At 36.4% G+C, this 14,928-nt stretch overlaps 1 protein-coding gene across 7 annotated transcripts in view; it reads right to left on the minus strand.

Moving 5' to 3' along the window:
* Nucleotides 1–14,928, minus strand: part of grin2da (glutamate receptor, ionotropic, N-methyl D-aspartate 2D, a) — a 257,377-nt gene that overhangs the window by 179,849 nt on the left and 62,600 nt on the right. For all 7 annotated transcript variants that reach the window (XM_087295417.1, XM_087295425.1, XM_087295420.1 and 4 more), the window contains one exon: nt 11,136–11,203. The gene's annotated coding sequence lies outside the window, so the exon portion shown is untranslated. The remainder of the gene's footprint in view (nt 1–11,135; nt 11,204–14,928) is intronic.

The raw sequence follows: 14,928 nt of genomic DNA on the forward strand, positions 1-14,928 counted from the left end.
GAACAGTGGCACCCGATGTGGTCTTCTGCTGCTGTAGCCCATCCGCCTCAAGGTTAGACATGTTGTGTGTTCAAAGGTGTTTTCCTGCAGACCTCGGTTGTAACGAGTGGTTATTTGAGTTACTGTTGTATTTTTATCAGCGGAACCAGTCTGGCCATTCTCCTCTGACCTCTGGCATCAACAAGGCATTTGTGCCCACAGAACTGCCGCTCATTGGATATTTTTCCTTTTTCGGAAGGTTCTCTGTAAACCTTAAAGATGGTTGTGCGTGAAAATCCCAGTATATCAGCAGTTTCGGACCAGCCTTTTTTGACACCAATAACCATGCCACGTTCAAAGTCACTTAAATCACCTTTTTCCCCATTCTGAGGCTCGGTTTGAACTGCAGCAGATCATCTTGACCATGTCTACTGCCATGTGATTGGCTGATTAGAAATTTGTGTAAACGAGTAGTTGGAGATTTGTACCTAATAAAGTGGCTGGTAAGTGTATGTCCAGACAAAATAGAGAGAAATTAATCCCAATCAGCGCTGTGTCTTTTGATGCATGAATTCTTTGAGGTTGGCTACAAAAATAGATCAAGATTTCAACTGAATGTCTAAAGGAATGTTTTGCTCAAATACGATTACTTTTGTTCTGTGCAACACAAAAGCTGTTTTGTAGAATGACAAAAAACAGACTAATCATGACATGAAAATCGTGTTAAACAACAAAAACAAAAAACAAATCATTTTTTTCAAACTATTGTTTAAAATAAATAAATAAATAATTGATTCTTTTATACCTTTGTAGAAAAAGTGACACTCAAATATGCACTGACGTGCCTTCGGTTCAATTGTTCCTCACAGTTTAGCTTTATTATTTTACATGCTTAGACAGGATTTATATGATTTTAGTTGTAGCCTCACAACCTATTTATTACTTTTGTCAGCTTTCATTATAAAGCACTGAAATGTCTTTTAAAGGCTATTGATTTACACAAATACAAACAGCTAAGGGCTTTAGGGCTTTCCTCAAATCTTGTGCATATTATTTTGTTTACAGTGAGTATATTATTTATGAACCTTGGGATTGCAGTCACAGACAGAATCCCCAGAAGCTGATTTGATTTAGATATTCAGACAGCAGTTGGCAAGCATGTCTCCTTTATATCAGAGATCAACTTTTAAGTACGTTCAGAGTTCTCTGAACAGTGTACTGTATTTATTGTCATTGGTACATTAAAAGCATCCTTGAGCTGTCAACCGATAAAATGTTTAAGCTTAAAATATTTTGTTGTTCAACACAGTCACTTGCTTTTTTAAGTTGAAATATGTCATCGTACTCATACAAAACAGTCATGTAATCGTTATTTATTCAAGCATTTCTATTTTACACATTCCCCTCTAACTTTGAACACAGATGACACCGATCTGCAATCCTCCATTGGTGTTTGAATTTAGGAATGGCAGCATTTCTTGGGTATTCCACTTGCTGCGTATTACCTAAATTCACCATACAAATGCCAATGATCAAAACTGTTTATATTTGAAAGCCTGATATATGATACATAGACTAATAAGTACAAAGAAGAAACAATTCAAATTTATATAAATGTGTTAAGAAGCAAGGATCACCAGTGTTTTATATATAATAACTGCAGGTGTAAATAGCCTTACATGCTACGAAAAGTCTGTAAAATAGTGTTGAATGTACTTTGTGTTATTTATGTGAAAATGTATCGTTTCTAAGGTGCATCACGATGCAGAAGAAGTTTTGTTACAGACCATATCAGGTTATGAGCTACATGTAGTGAGGTTTTTCTGATGTGTGATGATCGTGGATTATGTAGCCAGAGCTATGTATGGCTGCATTTTGTCTTTAAAACGAATGCTATGGGGCAGGATGATGGCGGTCTTTTTCGAGCTTACCAGCTGATTGCTTACCTCCATAGACTGCTTTCCCACTGTTACCAATTTGTCCAGTGGCTCGCCATGTACGTCAGCACAGTGTCCGATTTTGTGATCATTCATTCATTCATTCATTCATTTCCTTTTCGGCTTAGTCCCTTTATTAATCAGTGGTTGCCACAGCAGAATGAACCGCCAACTTATCCAGCATGTTTTATGCGGTGGAAGCTCTTCCAGCCGCAATGCAACACTGAGAAAAACCTATACACTCATTCACACACATAAACTACCGCCAATTTAGTTTATTCAATTCACCTATAGCACATGTCTTTGGACTGTATAGGGGGAAACCGGAGCACCCGAAGGAAACCCACGCGAACAAAGGGAGAACATGCAAACTTGAACAAGTAGTCAAAAAGAACAAAATTGTCACTTCCTGATTAGCTGACACCAAGTATCAAAAGTTAAATGTAATTCGCTGTGGTAGAAGAATTAGTGTAAATCTTTTCTTTATTTAATATTAAAATTTTTATTTGTCTTGAGTCTTTTGAAGCGTTTGAAGGCGGAGCACAGATGCTCTTAACAATTCTGGAGGTCATTAATAATATAATAACACTAATACTGAAACGGTTAATGTAATTTTGAATGACCACAGAAGATTTTAGATGTTTTACAATGTGCTCAGCCTGCTGGTCTGTCCATTCACACACATTATTATCACCACATGATCTCTCATAAAAAAATCACATGACCTTTTTAACGCGCACACTGGAATTTGTTCAGTAAAAGTGTTTCCATCGTAGTTTATGTGCATCTTTTCTTATAGAGTAAAAAGTTTACCCTACTCATTTATGCGCATATGTTATTTATGCAATTTTTCCAAATTTATGCGCATCCTGGCCCGGATTGGCTAATCGGGAAGACCAGGAGAATTCCCGGTGGGCCAGTCCATTTTTTGCCTGCGAGGGTTCGTTTCCCTAGCTGCTTGCACTCTCAGCAGTCACACTTTTTTCATTTATTTATTAATTTGACCGTAACCTCACTATTTTTATTCATTATTTTGCGGCAGCTCACTATGAGCAAAATGCAGCCTGCAGGTTAATGATGATGTAACTATCATTCAACCCCAAACAGCGGCACCTTAGTAAATATAAGAATTTGAATAATTAATATTAATGAATAGTACACCTGCTCAATGAAAATCAGATGATTCACTACATTAATAAATCTGAAATTATTTGTTCAAAGAAATCTAAAAAGGGGAGAAAAACATTAAGCCATCAATAGAAAGTAATATTGTGTTTAAAAGAGTCTAGAAGGTTGCGTTATGACGTTATGAGTTTGAACCTCACCTGAGTAATTTTATTTTTATTTTATTTTTTTAGCATTAAGACATATAATACTGATTGGGTTACTTATGTAGGTGTACATATTTTATTTTTAGTTTTTGTGTGACCACCACTACAAAAGGACTGGATATCTATAAAGAATTTTGCACAGAATATTCAGATATTGCAGGAAAGGACATTGTGATGTTTTAAAGAATAGTGTTGGAGATTTAGCTACCCTTTAATTTTCTCATATTTCTGAAAAACATTTGAAGTTCTAAAGCAGCTTTTTCCTTGAAAAAGACGTAATGGTGTCATAAGAAACTGAATTGGAAATGACATTATTTTATTATAGTCAGTCATGAACTAATGTGGGCCAGTCTAAGGTTTGAAACTCCAGGGCTGAAAAGGAGTCCCACTCTAGCCCTGGTGTTTCCATCAACCGATTTGTTATGCACGTATCCAAAATGTGCATAAAAATAGGTGAATGGAAATGTCGCTACTGACAAACTAAAATCTGGTCCAAAGTGAATGGTGCAGGGTTTTTATTTTATATTTAAAGAGCGTGTTAGTGTTACCCACCTGTGCAAGTCCAAAACATGCATAGACATTGCTTAATACACACAAAGGGATGTTTTGGGGGTTTTTTTGCAAATTTTTTTAGTCGGAATTAGAATAAATTAGATCTGAGAAATATATTTTACCCGTTTGTTGTAATACAATTACGTAAATGATTTTAAAATAGAGCTCATAACGATAGCATTTTTCTAGGAAAATGTTTTAACTCGAAAGGTCATGATCTGCACTCAATGACCAATTACTTTATATTTCTTTCTTTCACATTCTTCAGAGATATAAAACACCAACAATTTGGCTCAGTGCTTTCCTCAGTGAACATACAGAGAAAGGCAATAAGCTTAAACGTTGTTTTGTATCTCAAAAGAATGCGAAATGAAGAAATATAAAGTAATCATTCAATGAGTGCAGATCATGACCCTTTGAGTTATACTGTTAACTAAATTAACCTACCAAATCTAAATACAGCAAGAGAGCAGTGCATACTTCACTATGGCAATGTTATAGAAATATGGTTCAATATCATAATACTCAACAATATTGCATATCACATACTTTCCTATTATTGTGTAGACCTACTAGAACTTTTTATATTTTATACCCATATTTTAACTCACACACTGCATTTTATTGTGCTTTGTAAATGCTCCTGAACAGAAAACAGATCATTATTGTACAATATTGTAATTCCCATGACTGAAGTTGTTTAAACAAGTTGCTTCAGTCTTTCTGACCCATCCTCTAGAGTACTAGAGTACTTTCTCCTCGATAGCCCTTTATTCTCTGTATATCATTTCTGAGAGGATCTCCAGCGAGTCGGTTTAATGCTCAAGCACCTCTATTATGGACAGTCCACCAAAACTAGCTCTCCTCTTTCACACTCCACAACTGCCTCTTGTACAATACATGCATAAAAGTCACTGAGACACAACAGACACCATATTGTTGACAGCTTATTGTATGCTTGGTTTAGGCCCAATACCAAGTCTATTTTTGTACCCCTACCCCTTCCCCTTGGCACAGAGTGTGAAGGGGAAGGGCTTCAAAATTTCCCCCTAAAAAATGGGACAGCGCTACAGCACCTGCACATGTCATCATATGTCCTCGCGATCTCTTGCTTCATACGAGATCAGACAATGGCGACTGCTGTAGCTATTTCAGTTGTGTTATTTTTTGGTTTTTATCTTCAGGAAATTCCTGAAGGCATATATCATGTTATCATAACGATATACTGTGACAATGAGATCGTAACTGTACTGTCCATTCACACTGTGGACATATTCCTCCATGAAAACACACAAAAAACAACATTAACATTATAGCTGACACTGTAAAAAGGTCATTTTTGCAGTGTATCCTGCCATTGTGGCTGGTGTATTCGGGGAAATTTTCTTACCCCTTGGTTTCGAGTGTGGTCCTAAAAAACTCCCCTTGAAGGGGTACCTAGCCCTTTCCCTTAGCCCTACACCATAAAGCTAACGTGAATTGGGACACCCCTACCCCTTTACGTGAACGCTCAAAACAAAGGCTAAGAGTAAGGAGAAGAATTGGGATTGGGCCTTAATAAAATGGGCCATTTAATAGCGCAATGTGTTGCTATTTTCAGTCCAGCACAACCCTGATTTTCCCATTTTGTGCCATGTTGTTTAAATAATAAAATCTTTTGCGCCACTTTGTGGACTCATGGGTGTTTCTGTCTAAAAAGAAAGTGTGCTAAGGAGCATTGTTGGTGCGTTGCTATTTTGAATACTGTAATAGACTGTAGCTGGAAGCTGGTCTAAATTCTAGTGCAGAGTGTGTTAGCTATGCACTTCTGCAGATTCCAAACCGCATACACATTGCTTAATACACACAGGATGTATAGCAATACACAAGTATCTTTACTAGAGAAAGAATTTGAAGGATTAAAATGTTAAAATAATTATTATTTTCTACATAAATATAAAAACCACTGCCTCCAAGCCTTCATCTCGGGGGATTTTTCAGTTTATTCATGAAAAAATGTTATTATTATCAGTATTATTTATTATATGCATATTTATATTTGTTTTAATAAAAACAAGTTTCAATTTGTCCACCGGTCAGTACGTGTCACCATATGGGAGATAAGAATAGGACGTATGTTTGGATGCAACTCAGTTATTATTGTTCATTTATTTGTTTGCTGGAAATTATAACTGAATTATGAAATAGTTTTAAAACAAATCTAAACAACAAAACAACAAACTAAATTAAATATGTAGACTAATGGATCTTCAGTCAGTGGAGTGAGATTCTACTGTTTCCTTATCAGCGAAAGTAAAGGAGTAAAGTAAAGAGTAAAAGTAAATTAAAGGTCGAATAGAAGAGGCTCATTCTTTATCCTTGTGCTGCAGATGGTCTGTTTAACTGTTTTCTAACTAGTGAAGCGTTCAGTTTTTCCACTTACAATAGTCATATAAATAGCAAATGTGCCATGGCATGAGGCAACTGACTCTTTAACGGAATGGGAGATGAGACTCTGATTGGTTTAATGCACATTATGCTCAAAATACACCCATAACTCATTATGAGGAAAAGCACAACCCTGTTAGACCATGCGCCAGGGCACAAAGCATATTTTTCTGCAAAAAAACTAGCAGAAGAGGATTCGGACAAGCCCTAAATGCTTTTGCGCCATGCGATTTAGACTTTGCGACTAGATCGTTAAAATAGAACCCAATGTATTAATACATTCCCCTTCAGATAACAAGTGGATCGAAAACGATTTCATATCAGGTATGTTTCTAATCCAGTTTCTTTTAACATCATCTTTCACTTTGCACATATTGCGACACATTTTTAAAGTAATACAGTGTAATGGGTGCTTCTCAAATTGAGCTTAAAAATAATGCAGAACACCATTTAGATTTGTTCTAACCTCTTTTGCATGTGATGGATTTTACAATCAAGGATTATTTTTCCCCCTAAAAGAAAAGTTGTTTCTAATTAGAGTTTCAGTGAAGCGAAGACACATTTTTTGTGTCTTTTGCACGTCCAAACATATTCCCAGAAACGCTCTGACTTGTCACCACCCCTGTGCTAATTACCAATGATCACATTCAATGAGCACGGAAAAAGAGCAATCAAGTGCTCTAGTGTAATGAAATTCACCACCGCAGAGAGCGATTTGCCCTGATAATTTGTCTTAGAAAATCAACATAGAGCCAAGCAGCCATATTTGTCAAAGGCGCTCGCAGCTTTATGCATCAGAGGCAGTCTCGAAGGTCTTGAACCTGTAACTGTATGCTGTAATAGCCTGATGGGCTTCATGATTAGCCCATCGAGCTGAAGACCCAGGCCTGTTCCCTCAGGGAATGCGGCTTAATCTGCCCCTTTCCCTCTGTTTTCTCTATCTCTCCTTCTTTACTTAGAGCTGAGCTCATCTTTATAATGCTGTCTGCAGTGGTTTCTATTAGGAGGGAGCTCATTTAAGTTCATGGGGAGAGTCTTCAGATAAGTATATTCAGGAGAGAAGTTTGTCAGCCGAGAATTAAACTCAAAAACCTGACAGGTGAGGTGGAGAATTAGCATTTCCTTAAAGGGGGCATATTCTATACCTTCATATTGCTTTCATGCAACATCTTCATACCCCAGCTCATTTACAGTTACTTATTTTGCTTTTATCCAAAGGTATGCAACAAGAGAGTCATAAAGAGGCAAATAAATACAGTAAGTGCTCGTAATAGCATCGTTTAAAACAGAAATGGGAGAGATTAAAGAAAAGTGATGTGTTTGTTTATTATTTATTGATGTACTCGTGAATGAATGGAGTTTTTAGCTGTCTCTTGAATATTTTCAGGGATTCAGCAGTCCGAGTGGAGCTCCATCAAGAGGGAACAGTGAATGAGAAAGTTCTAGAAAGTGATTTCTGTTTCTGTGATTGTTCCACAGGGCAACTCTCTGACAGCGAGTGAATGCAGATAGAGTGCAGAGCTTGTGGCTATTCTGTATGCAAGCATCAGTGAGTTAAACTTGATGCGAGTTGCAACCAGGAGTCAAAGGAGGGAGATAAAAAGAGGTGTGATGTGGGCTCTGTTGGGTTCTTAAAAAAACAAAAACACTGCAGCGCTCTGAATCATTTGTAGAGGTTTGATTGCACAACATTGGAAGTCCAGCCAGAAGCAATAGTATCTGGATGCATACATGAAAATGTAAGCTGAGACTGCATATTTCAGAGATGCAATGTCAGACACAATGGAGCTAATGTTGGGTAGGGTTAGTGGGGGTGCACATTATAAGCATTGCAGCTCAGCTTACAACTGCACCCGGTCTGCATCCAGACCCCTCTCGCCAAACCTAAACATAGCACAGGCTAGAAATGACAAGGACCTGGATAAGAAGTTGTACAGAGTGTGCCTGCATGATTGATCTGCCTTTCCCTAGTGAACCCTCACAAATACCTGTGTTGCAGACATCGGCTACTTGAACTTTTTAATGTGTTATCCTCAGTGATTAACTTACATTTCAGGTAAAGTTTCCATGTAAATGTTTCCATTTTGCTGTCAGGGCAGGGGTTCAAAGATGATTACCTGCACTGTAAAGCCCAACAGTCAACTTTATCAAATGAAATGAGTGTAGTTAACTCAGACTTGACTGAAAGTTAATTCTACTAATTTGAAAAAAGTTTTGAACTCAGTGTTGAATGTAATGAGTTAATTAAATGCCTTTTTGCTTCAACTTAAACAACTCACAGTACTCGTATAGATTAGGGTTTTTTTAACTAAAATTGTTTGTAGCAATCGGTTTCCTCAACGGTTTAAGTTGCCTTAACTTATTGGGTTTTACAGTACTCAGTTGGTTTGAGTCCTCTTCATTTATTGCGTTTTACTGTGCTCAAATATCTTCATTTACTCAAATGGATTAAATTCACAGTACTCAGGATTAGTTTTTGAACTTAAATTGGTTGTTGCAATCAGTTTCTTCAAACGGTTTAAGTTACCTCAACTTTTTTTAGGTTTTACAGTGTGGTTTTACTAAATCTTTTTAAGTAAAGTGATTGTAAATGATTTATTTGTGCTCACTTTAAACAAACAAATTAAGTTGAACATTACTAAATTTAATTTGTTCAAATTCAACAAATAAATTGTTTAAAAAAAAACTTTCTGCATTATTGTTGCAGTGAACTCGTACATGCAAAAGCAGGTGTAATCCTCACAAGCATACATTACATTCTGCTACAATATTTGTTGTTCAGCAATATATGTAGAATTTTTAGCCTACAAGTAAGTAGCATTAACTTTAACTTGACCATCGTATTGGGGTAATCAAATCACTGTGTTGAATTGGACTTTTATTTAGCTATGGCATTATGTTTTTAGATTTTATTTATTTATTTTATGTAAAAAAAATATATATATATATATATATATATATATATATATATATATATATATATATATATATATATATATATATATATATATATATATATATATATACATACAGTTGAAGTCAGAATTATTAGCCCCCTTTTGATTTTGATTTTTTTTAATATTTCCCAAATTATTTTTAACAGAGCAAGGAAATTTTCACAGTATGTCTAATAATATTTTTTCTTCGGAAGAAAGTCTTATTTGTTTTATTTCGGCTAGAATAAAAGCAGTTATTCATTTTTTAAAAACCTTTTTTGGGACAAAATTATTAGGCCCTTTAAGCTAATTTTTTTTTTTTTTTTGATAATCTACAGAACAAACCATCATTATACAATAACTTGCCTAACCTGCCTAGTTCACCTTATTAACCTAGTTAAGCCTTTAAATGTCACTTTAAGCTGTATAGAAGTGTATTGAAAAATATCAAGTAAAATATTATTTACTGTCATCATGTCAAAGATAAAATAAATCTGTTATTAGAAATAAGTTTTTAAAACTATTATGTTTAGAAATGTGCTGAAACAATCTTCCCTTCATTAAACAGAAATTAGTGAAAAAAATAAATTTGGGCGCTAATAATTCTGACTTCAATATACTGTATATATATATGCAGTTGAAAATAGAATTATTAGCCCCCTCATTTTTTTTTACTGTTATTTGTCTTGATTGCAATGCTATTGTGGGATGGCATAGACTTTGGCACCGCAAGGGCATGGGGTGGGTGTTTTTCTGGGTGGACTAGGGGGGTTTGGGTTGAGGAGTGGATCTTGTTTTGTTTATTGAAGGAAAATTGTAAAGATGCTGTGACCACTCACATGTAAAATCAATAAAAACTTAAATCACAAAAAAATAATTATTAAAATAAAAGCAAATGACAAAATTATAATACAAACTCAACATTGCATATACTCACGATGTGACTTTTGTGAGTGATCACATTGTAATATCGATGCTGAAATGATATATTGTGCAGCCCTATTGTTTACATGTACATAAGCATGGTCAATTTCTGTATGCATGTGGTTTAAAACATCATAACAATAATATGTTCTGTGGGATGTGGGATAATAAGCTGTGTGGGATGGGAGAAGAATCTCTGCATTGTGGTACATCATTGCCATCTTTTAATTCAAAAGTGCAATGTAAATATTGCTTTTCATGATATCGCCTCTTTGAATAAAGAACAGCACAGCACTCAAAGGTTATTTTGCGTAGTGAACTGTTGACCACGCACAACAGAAGGAAACTGCTGCAGTAAATTCCCTGAAATGGTCCTATTACAAGGATGCATGAAATGTCTAGTCACCACTCCGCTGTGTGTTTTGTCAAAGCATATTCAATTCATTATATTGATTACAGTACTTAGGGGAGTGCCAGTTAGTGCCAGAATACCTAAATGAAATAATTCATATTCAAAGCAACAGCCCTTCCCTCAGCTCACCCCTTCAGTGAGAAGTCATTTTCCTCAGAGTCCATTTTAGCGGCTGCCAGTGATAAAAAACATACACGTATACAATTTCTGAGGCCAATCTAAAATTGGATTTTCAAATCTAATCAGGTCTTTCAGGCATCTGTCATTCACAGTTTCTGCCAAGTTCAGCTTAACTTTCCTCTTTGTTTCTTTGTAAGCAAAAAATAAACATTCACTGTCATGTATCCATATTGTGAATTAGATATTAATAAAATTTTCATTTAAAATGTTGTTTTAGTCATTTTGTTATTGAAGTTTGTAATCTAATCCATTTATATTTTATTTAAACTTTTTGATGGCTAAATACTAGTTTGTAATAGTTTTTTCAACATAGGATCATTCTGAAAACGTAGCCCTGTACAATTCTGGGGATCATGAATTATAGTCAGAGCTATGTATGGCTGCATTTCATCTTTAAAATGATGCTACAAGGCGGTCTGACCCCGTTCCTGTTTGCGCTTACCAGCTGACTGCTTACCTCAGTGTGAATGGCTTTTCAGACCAGTTTGTCCAGTGGCTTGTTATGTACGTCGGCAGACTTTTGACCTGGATGGTAGTAAGACAAAAACAAAAGCCAAAAAAAATTAATAAACAAGAAAGTAAGGGGGTGAGAATGTGGTAAAATCTGAAAATGTGGTAAAAATCAGGCAAGGGGTTTTCTTTTTCTGGATTGGTTTTGAAAACACAATGGGTTGGGTTTAGTAAAGCGGGTGGGCGCTGGTCAATTGGTGCTTTGAAAACACTATCGGTTGGGTTGAGGGAAGAAGGAGGGTGAGTAAGTTGATCGGTCAGTCAGTCAGTCAGTCAGTCAATCAGTCAACAGTGGCCTCTGGTGGAGTTACGCAAGAACAGCCGGCAAGAATGCACTTGTGAGATAAATCTGAGATCTCAAAAGCGCATACACAGCGGCTTCTGGTGGATTTGCTAAAACAAAAACTTAATTTTTTCAAATGATATATTATCTGTATTCAACTTAAAACAAAAAGGTACCAGATTTATCCTTTAGTGTTATTCAGTGACTCTACCAGCACAGACCTACTCTAGCTATGTTTCCGTCCTTGTATTTTTAAAATTATTCTAGAAGTGCATAAAACAATGTTCAACTGAATCATATATATATATATATATATATATATATATATATATATATATACACATACATATACACACATATATATATATATATATATATATATATATATATATATATATATATATGTGTGGTGGGCCGTTATCGTGCTGCGTTAACGCAAGACTCTTATTGCACAAAAAAAAAAAAATATCGCCATTAATCTATTCTCAAAGTTAAGTTGGGAGCTGGGTCTATTCTATGCAAGCTATGGTGATTTTCACTTTGATATTTTAGCACGGATGTATACCTACTGTAAGCCTACTGGCAAAAAAATGCCCTTCTGAATCAAATCAGCAGGATGCCTGACTTTAACTGCAGTTCAGCAGTTTCACTTTCACTCATGAACATTTCATTCATGCTTCTGTGACAAACTGGGGTATTAGCGCAAATAAGGAGTAAGAACATGTGAGAGTGTTATGGAATTTAATAATGCATGCCAAAGGGAAAGAAAAAAACTTCAGCTTTTCTTGATGTGTGTGTGTGTGTGTGTGTGTGTGTGTGTGTGTGTGTGTGTGTGTGGTCCTTTACTGACATCTGCGTGTGTGGATCTTGTGGGAAAATATGGCGAAAAGTCCTACGTGACAGTTATAGTCTGATTGCGTTGTTTACTTCAATAATGCCAGTAATATATGCACACTCCACGTCTAAACTCGATTATGACTTTAGTCGGATTAAGGTAATCAAAAATCGCTGTTTCTAGCTCATGTAGGCCTACAGTTCAAAATTCATGTTTAACTGAATAAACAGTAACCACAAGTACATCTTATTGAACATCATTTATTTTCATCACCAATTACCATAGTAGAACAGTTTCTCAAGCAGTTTGTGATGCATTTTGAAAACAGGAGATAAGACCCTAGTCTAATGCGCCACCTGGCTTGAGAAACCCGCTCTCAAATACTTATTATTTGGCTAGCACACATATTCTGAATGCCTTTGGCAGAGTTCAAACGAGCCATTTTAATCTAGATTAATTCCCCCAATTTCTGTTTAACGGAGAGAAATGTTTTTCAACACATTTCTAAACATAATAAAACATAAAATATGCAGTTAAAATCAAAGTTATTAGCCATCCTGTTATTTTCTTTTTCAAAAATTTCCCAAAAAATGTTTAACAGAGCAAGGAATTTCTCACAGTATTTCCTATAATATTTTTTCTTCTTGAGAAAGTTATTTTGTTTGTTTTATTTTGGCTACAATAAAATCCTTTTTATTTATTTTTAACCATTTTAAGCTCAAAATCATTAGCCCCCTTCAGCTATATATTGTTTTCCGATTGTCATCATTACACAAAAACTTGCTTAATTACCCTAACTTGCCCAGTGAACCTAGTTAAGCCTTTAAATAGCATTTTAAGCTAAACAGTGGTGTCTTGAAAAATATCTAGTAAAATTTTTTGGACTGTCATCATGACAGATAAAAATAATCAGTTATTAGAAATGAGTTATTAAAACTATTTATCATTAAATGAAATCTATTTCTTTATAAATGGGTTGAAAAAAATCTCTACATTAAACAAAAATTAGGGTAAAATATATGGGGAGGCTAATAACTGTGGAGGGCTCATGAATCTGCCACAGTATATGCCACATGAACTGTATATGCCACATTTGAAATTCATACCTCCAAAAATTATTTTGTGACAGAAAAAAACAACAGCATGCGGGTGAGTGTGAGTCAATAACAACATGACTGTCATTTTTGAGCAACACATTCCTTTTAAACCCTGTTCCGGCGTGTTCCATCGTCATTTTCTACACTTATTTAGAGTCGGCGTAAACTATCTGCCTCAGCCTCCTTTTTTTACACACATGGTTATTCACATGATTCACAGGATATTTCTATTGTTGGACACTGTTCGCTCCCAGGCCTTTTCCCCTCATTAATCTTAATTAACATCATGCTGGAACGGATTCATTAGCATCTACCTCCGTGCACCTGCGATTCGAGTACGTCTCCATCTCCTCGCAGGGCCGACTGGCCGTAGCTGCGTGAGGGGACTGGAACTGAGCAGAACGTAATCATGCATGTGTCACCTCCATCTCTCATCTCACCGTCCCCAAGAATGCTTTTCCCCCCTCCCAGACTCTCTCTCTCTCACCCAGTCTCTCTCTCTCTCTGACAGTTGCTGGAGGCATCTGAGGCGTGATTGATGGGCCGATATCCTTTGTCATTATCAGATAACAGCACAGATATCTTGTGAAGAGAGTACAGTGATGGTTTGATGGGAGCTCTCGTCACACTCGCAGCTTCTCCACCGGCGCGTTGACAGCGTTTTACAGTTCCTTCCATTGGAGTTTATTAAAACGACACGTTTCGCCAACGCCTGCCTTGTTCCTCTGTTCGCAGGGCAACTCCGTGATCAATATCTTATCATCGCTCTATTAAAATGTGATCTTTAAAGTGGGTCAGTGGGTACAGCTAAGAAACATGTGTGAGCCATTAGACATTCATAGACTCCACGTTCTGTAAATTGGCTGTCAAATGAAGCAGCTCGTAGAAAATATTATGAATCTTAATTCAAGCAAATCTGCGGAGAATTCGGAATTGTGTGTGCCGGCTCTGGAGAGCTGACCTGCTCGGGTGTGCGTCGGCCTCATACAGTTGATTATGTATTGCTAGAGGGAATTTCACCTCTGTGGTTTCATTTCCTTCCAGGAATCACACTACTATCTCCATCATCTGTGAAGTGACTTGTATGTTGGACTGGACTGTTGTCAATTTTTACTGTCTCAAACTAGTTTACACTACAATACCTGACAAAATTCTTGTTGTCGATTCCAGTTGTAAGACCACTTCTAATTGATAATTTGGAAACGTGGCAGAAGGTAGACATCACAATCATCAAAAATACCGCAGAAGACTTATTGGAACCCGCATGGACCCAAGATGCTCACAGAAATCAGTCAAGTTTGGTGAAGAAAAAATCATGGTTTGGGGTTACATTCTGAAACAGGGCATGCAAGAGACCTGCAGGGTGGATGGCAACACCAACAGTCTGAGGTATCAAGACATTTGTGCTGCCCATTACATTGCAAACCACAGGAGATGGCAAATTCTTCAGCAGCATAGCGCTCCTCCTTATATTTCAGCCTCCACATCAAAGAAGGTAAATGTGCTGCAGGATTGGTCAGCCCAG

The sequence above is a fragment of the Danio rerio genome, chromosome 19 (genome assembly GCF_052040795.2).
Source record: "Danio rerio strain M-AB ecotype USA chromosome 19, GRCz13ab, whole genome shotgun sequence".
Classification (NCBI taxonomy): domain Eukaryota; kingdom Metazoa; phylum Chordata; class Actinopteri; order Cypriniformes; family Danionidae; genus Danio; species Danio rerio.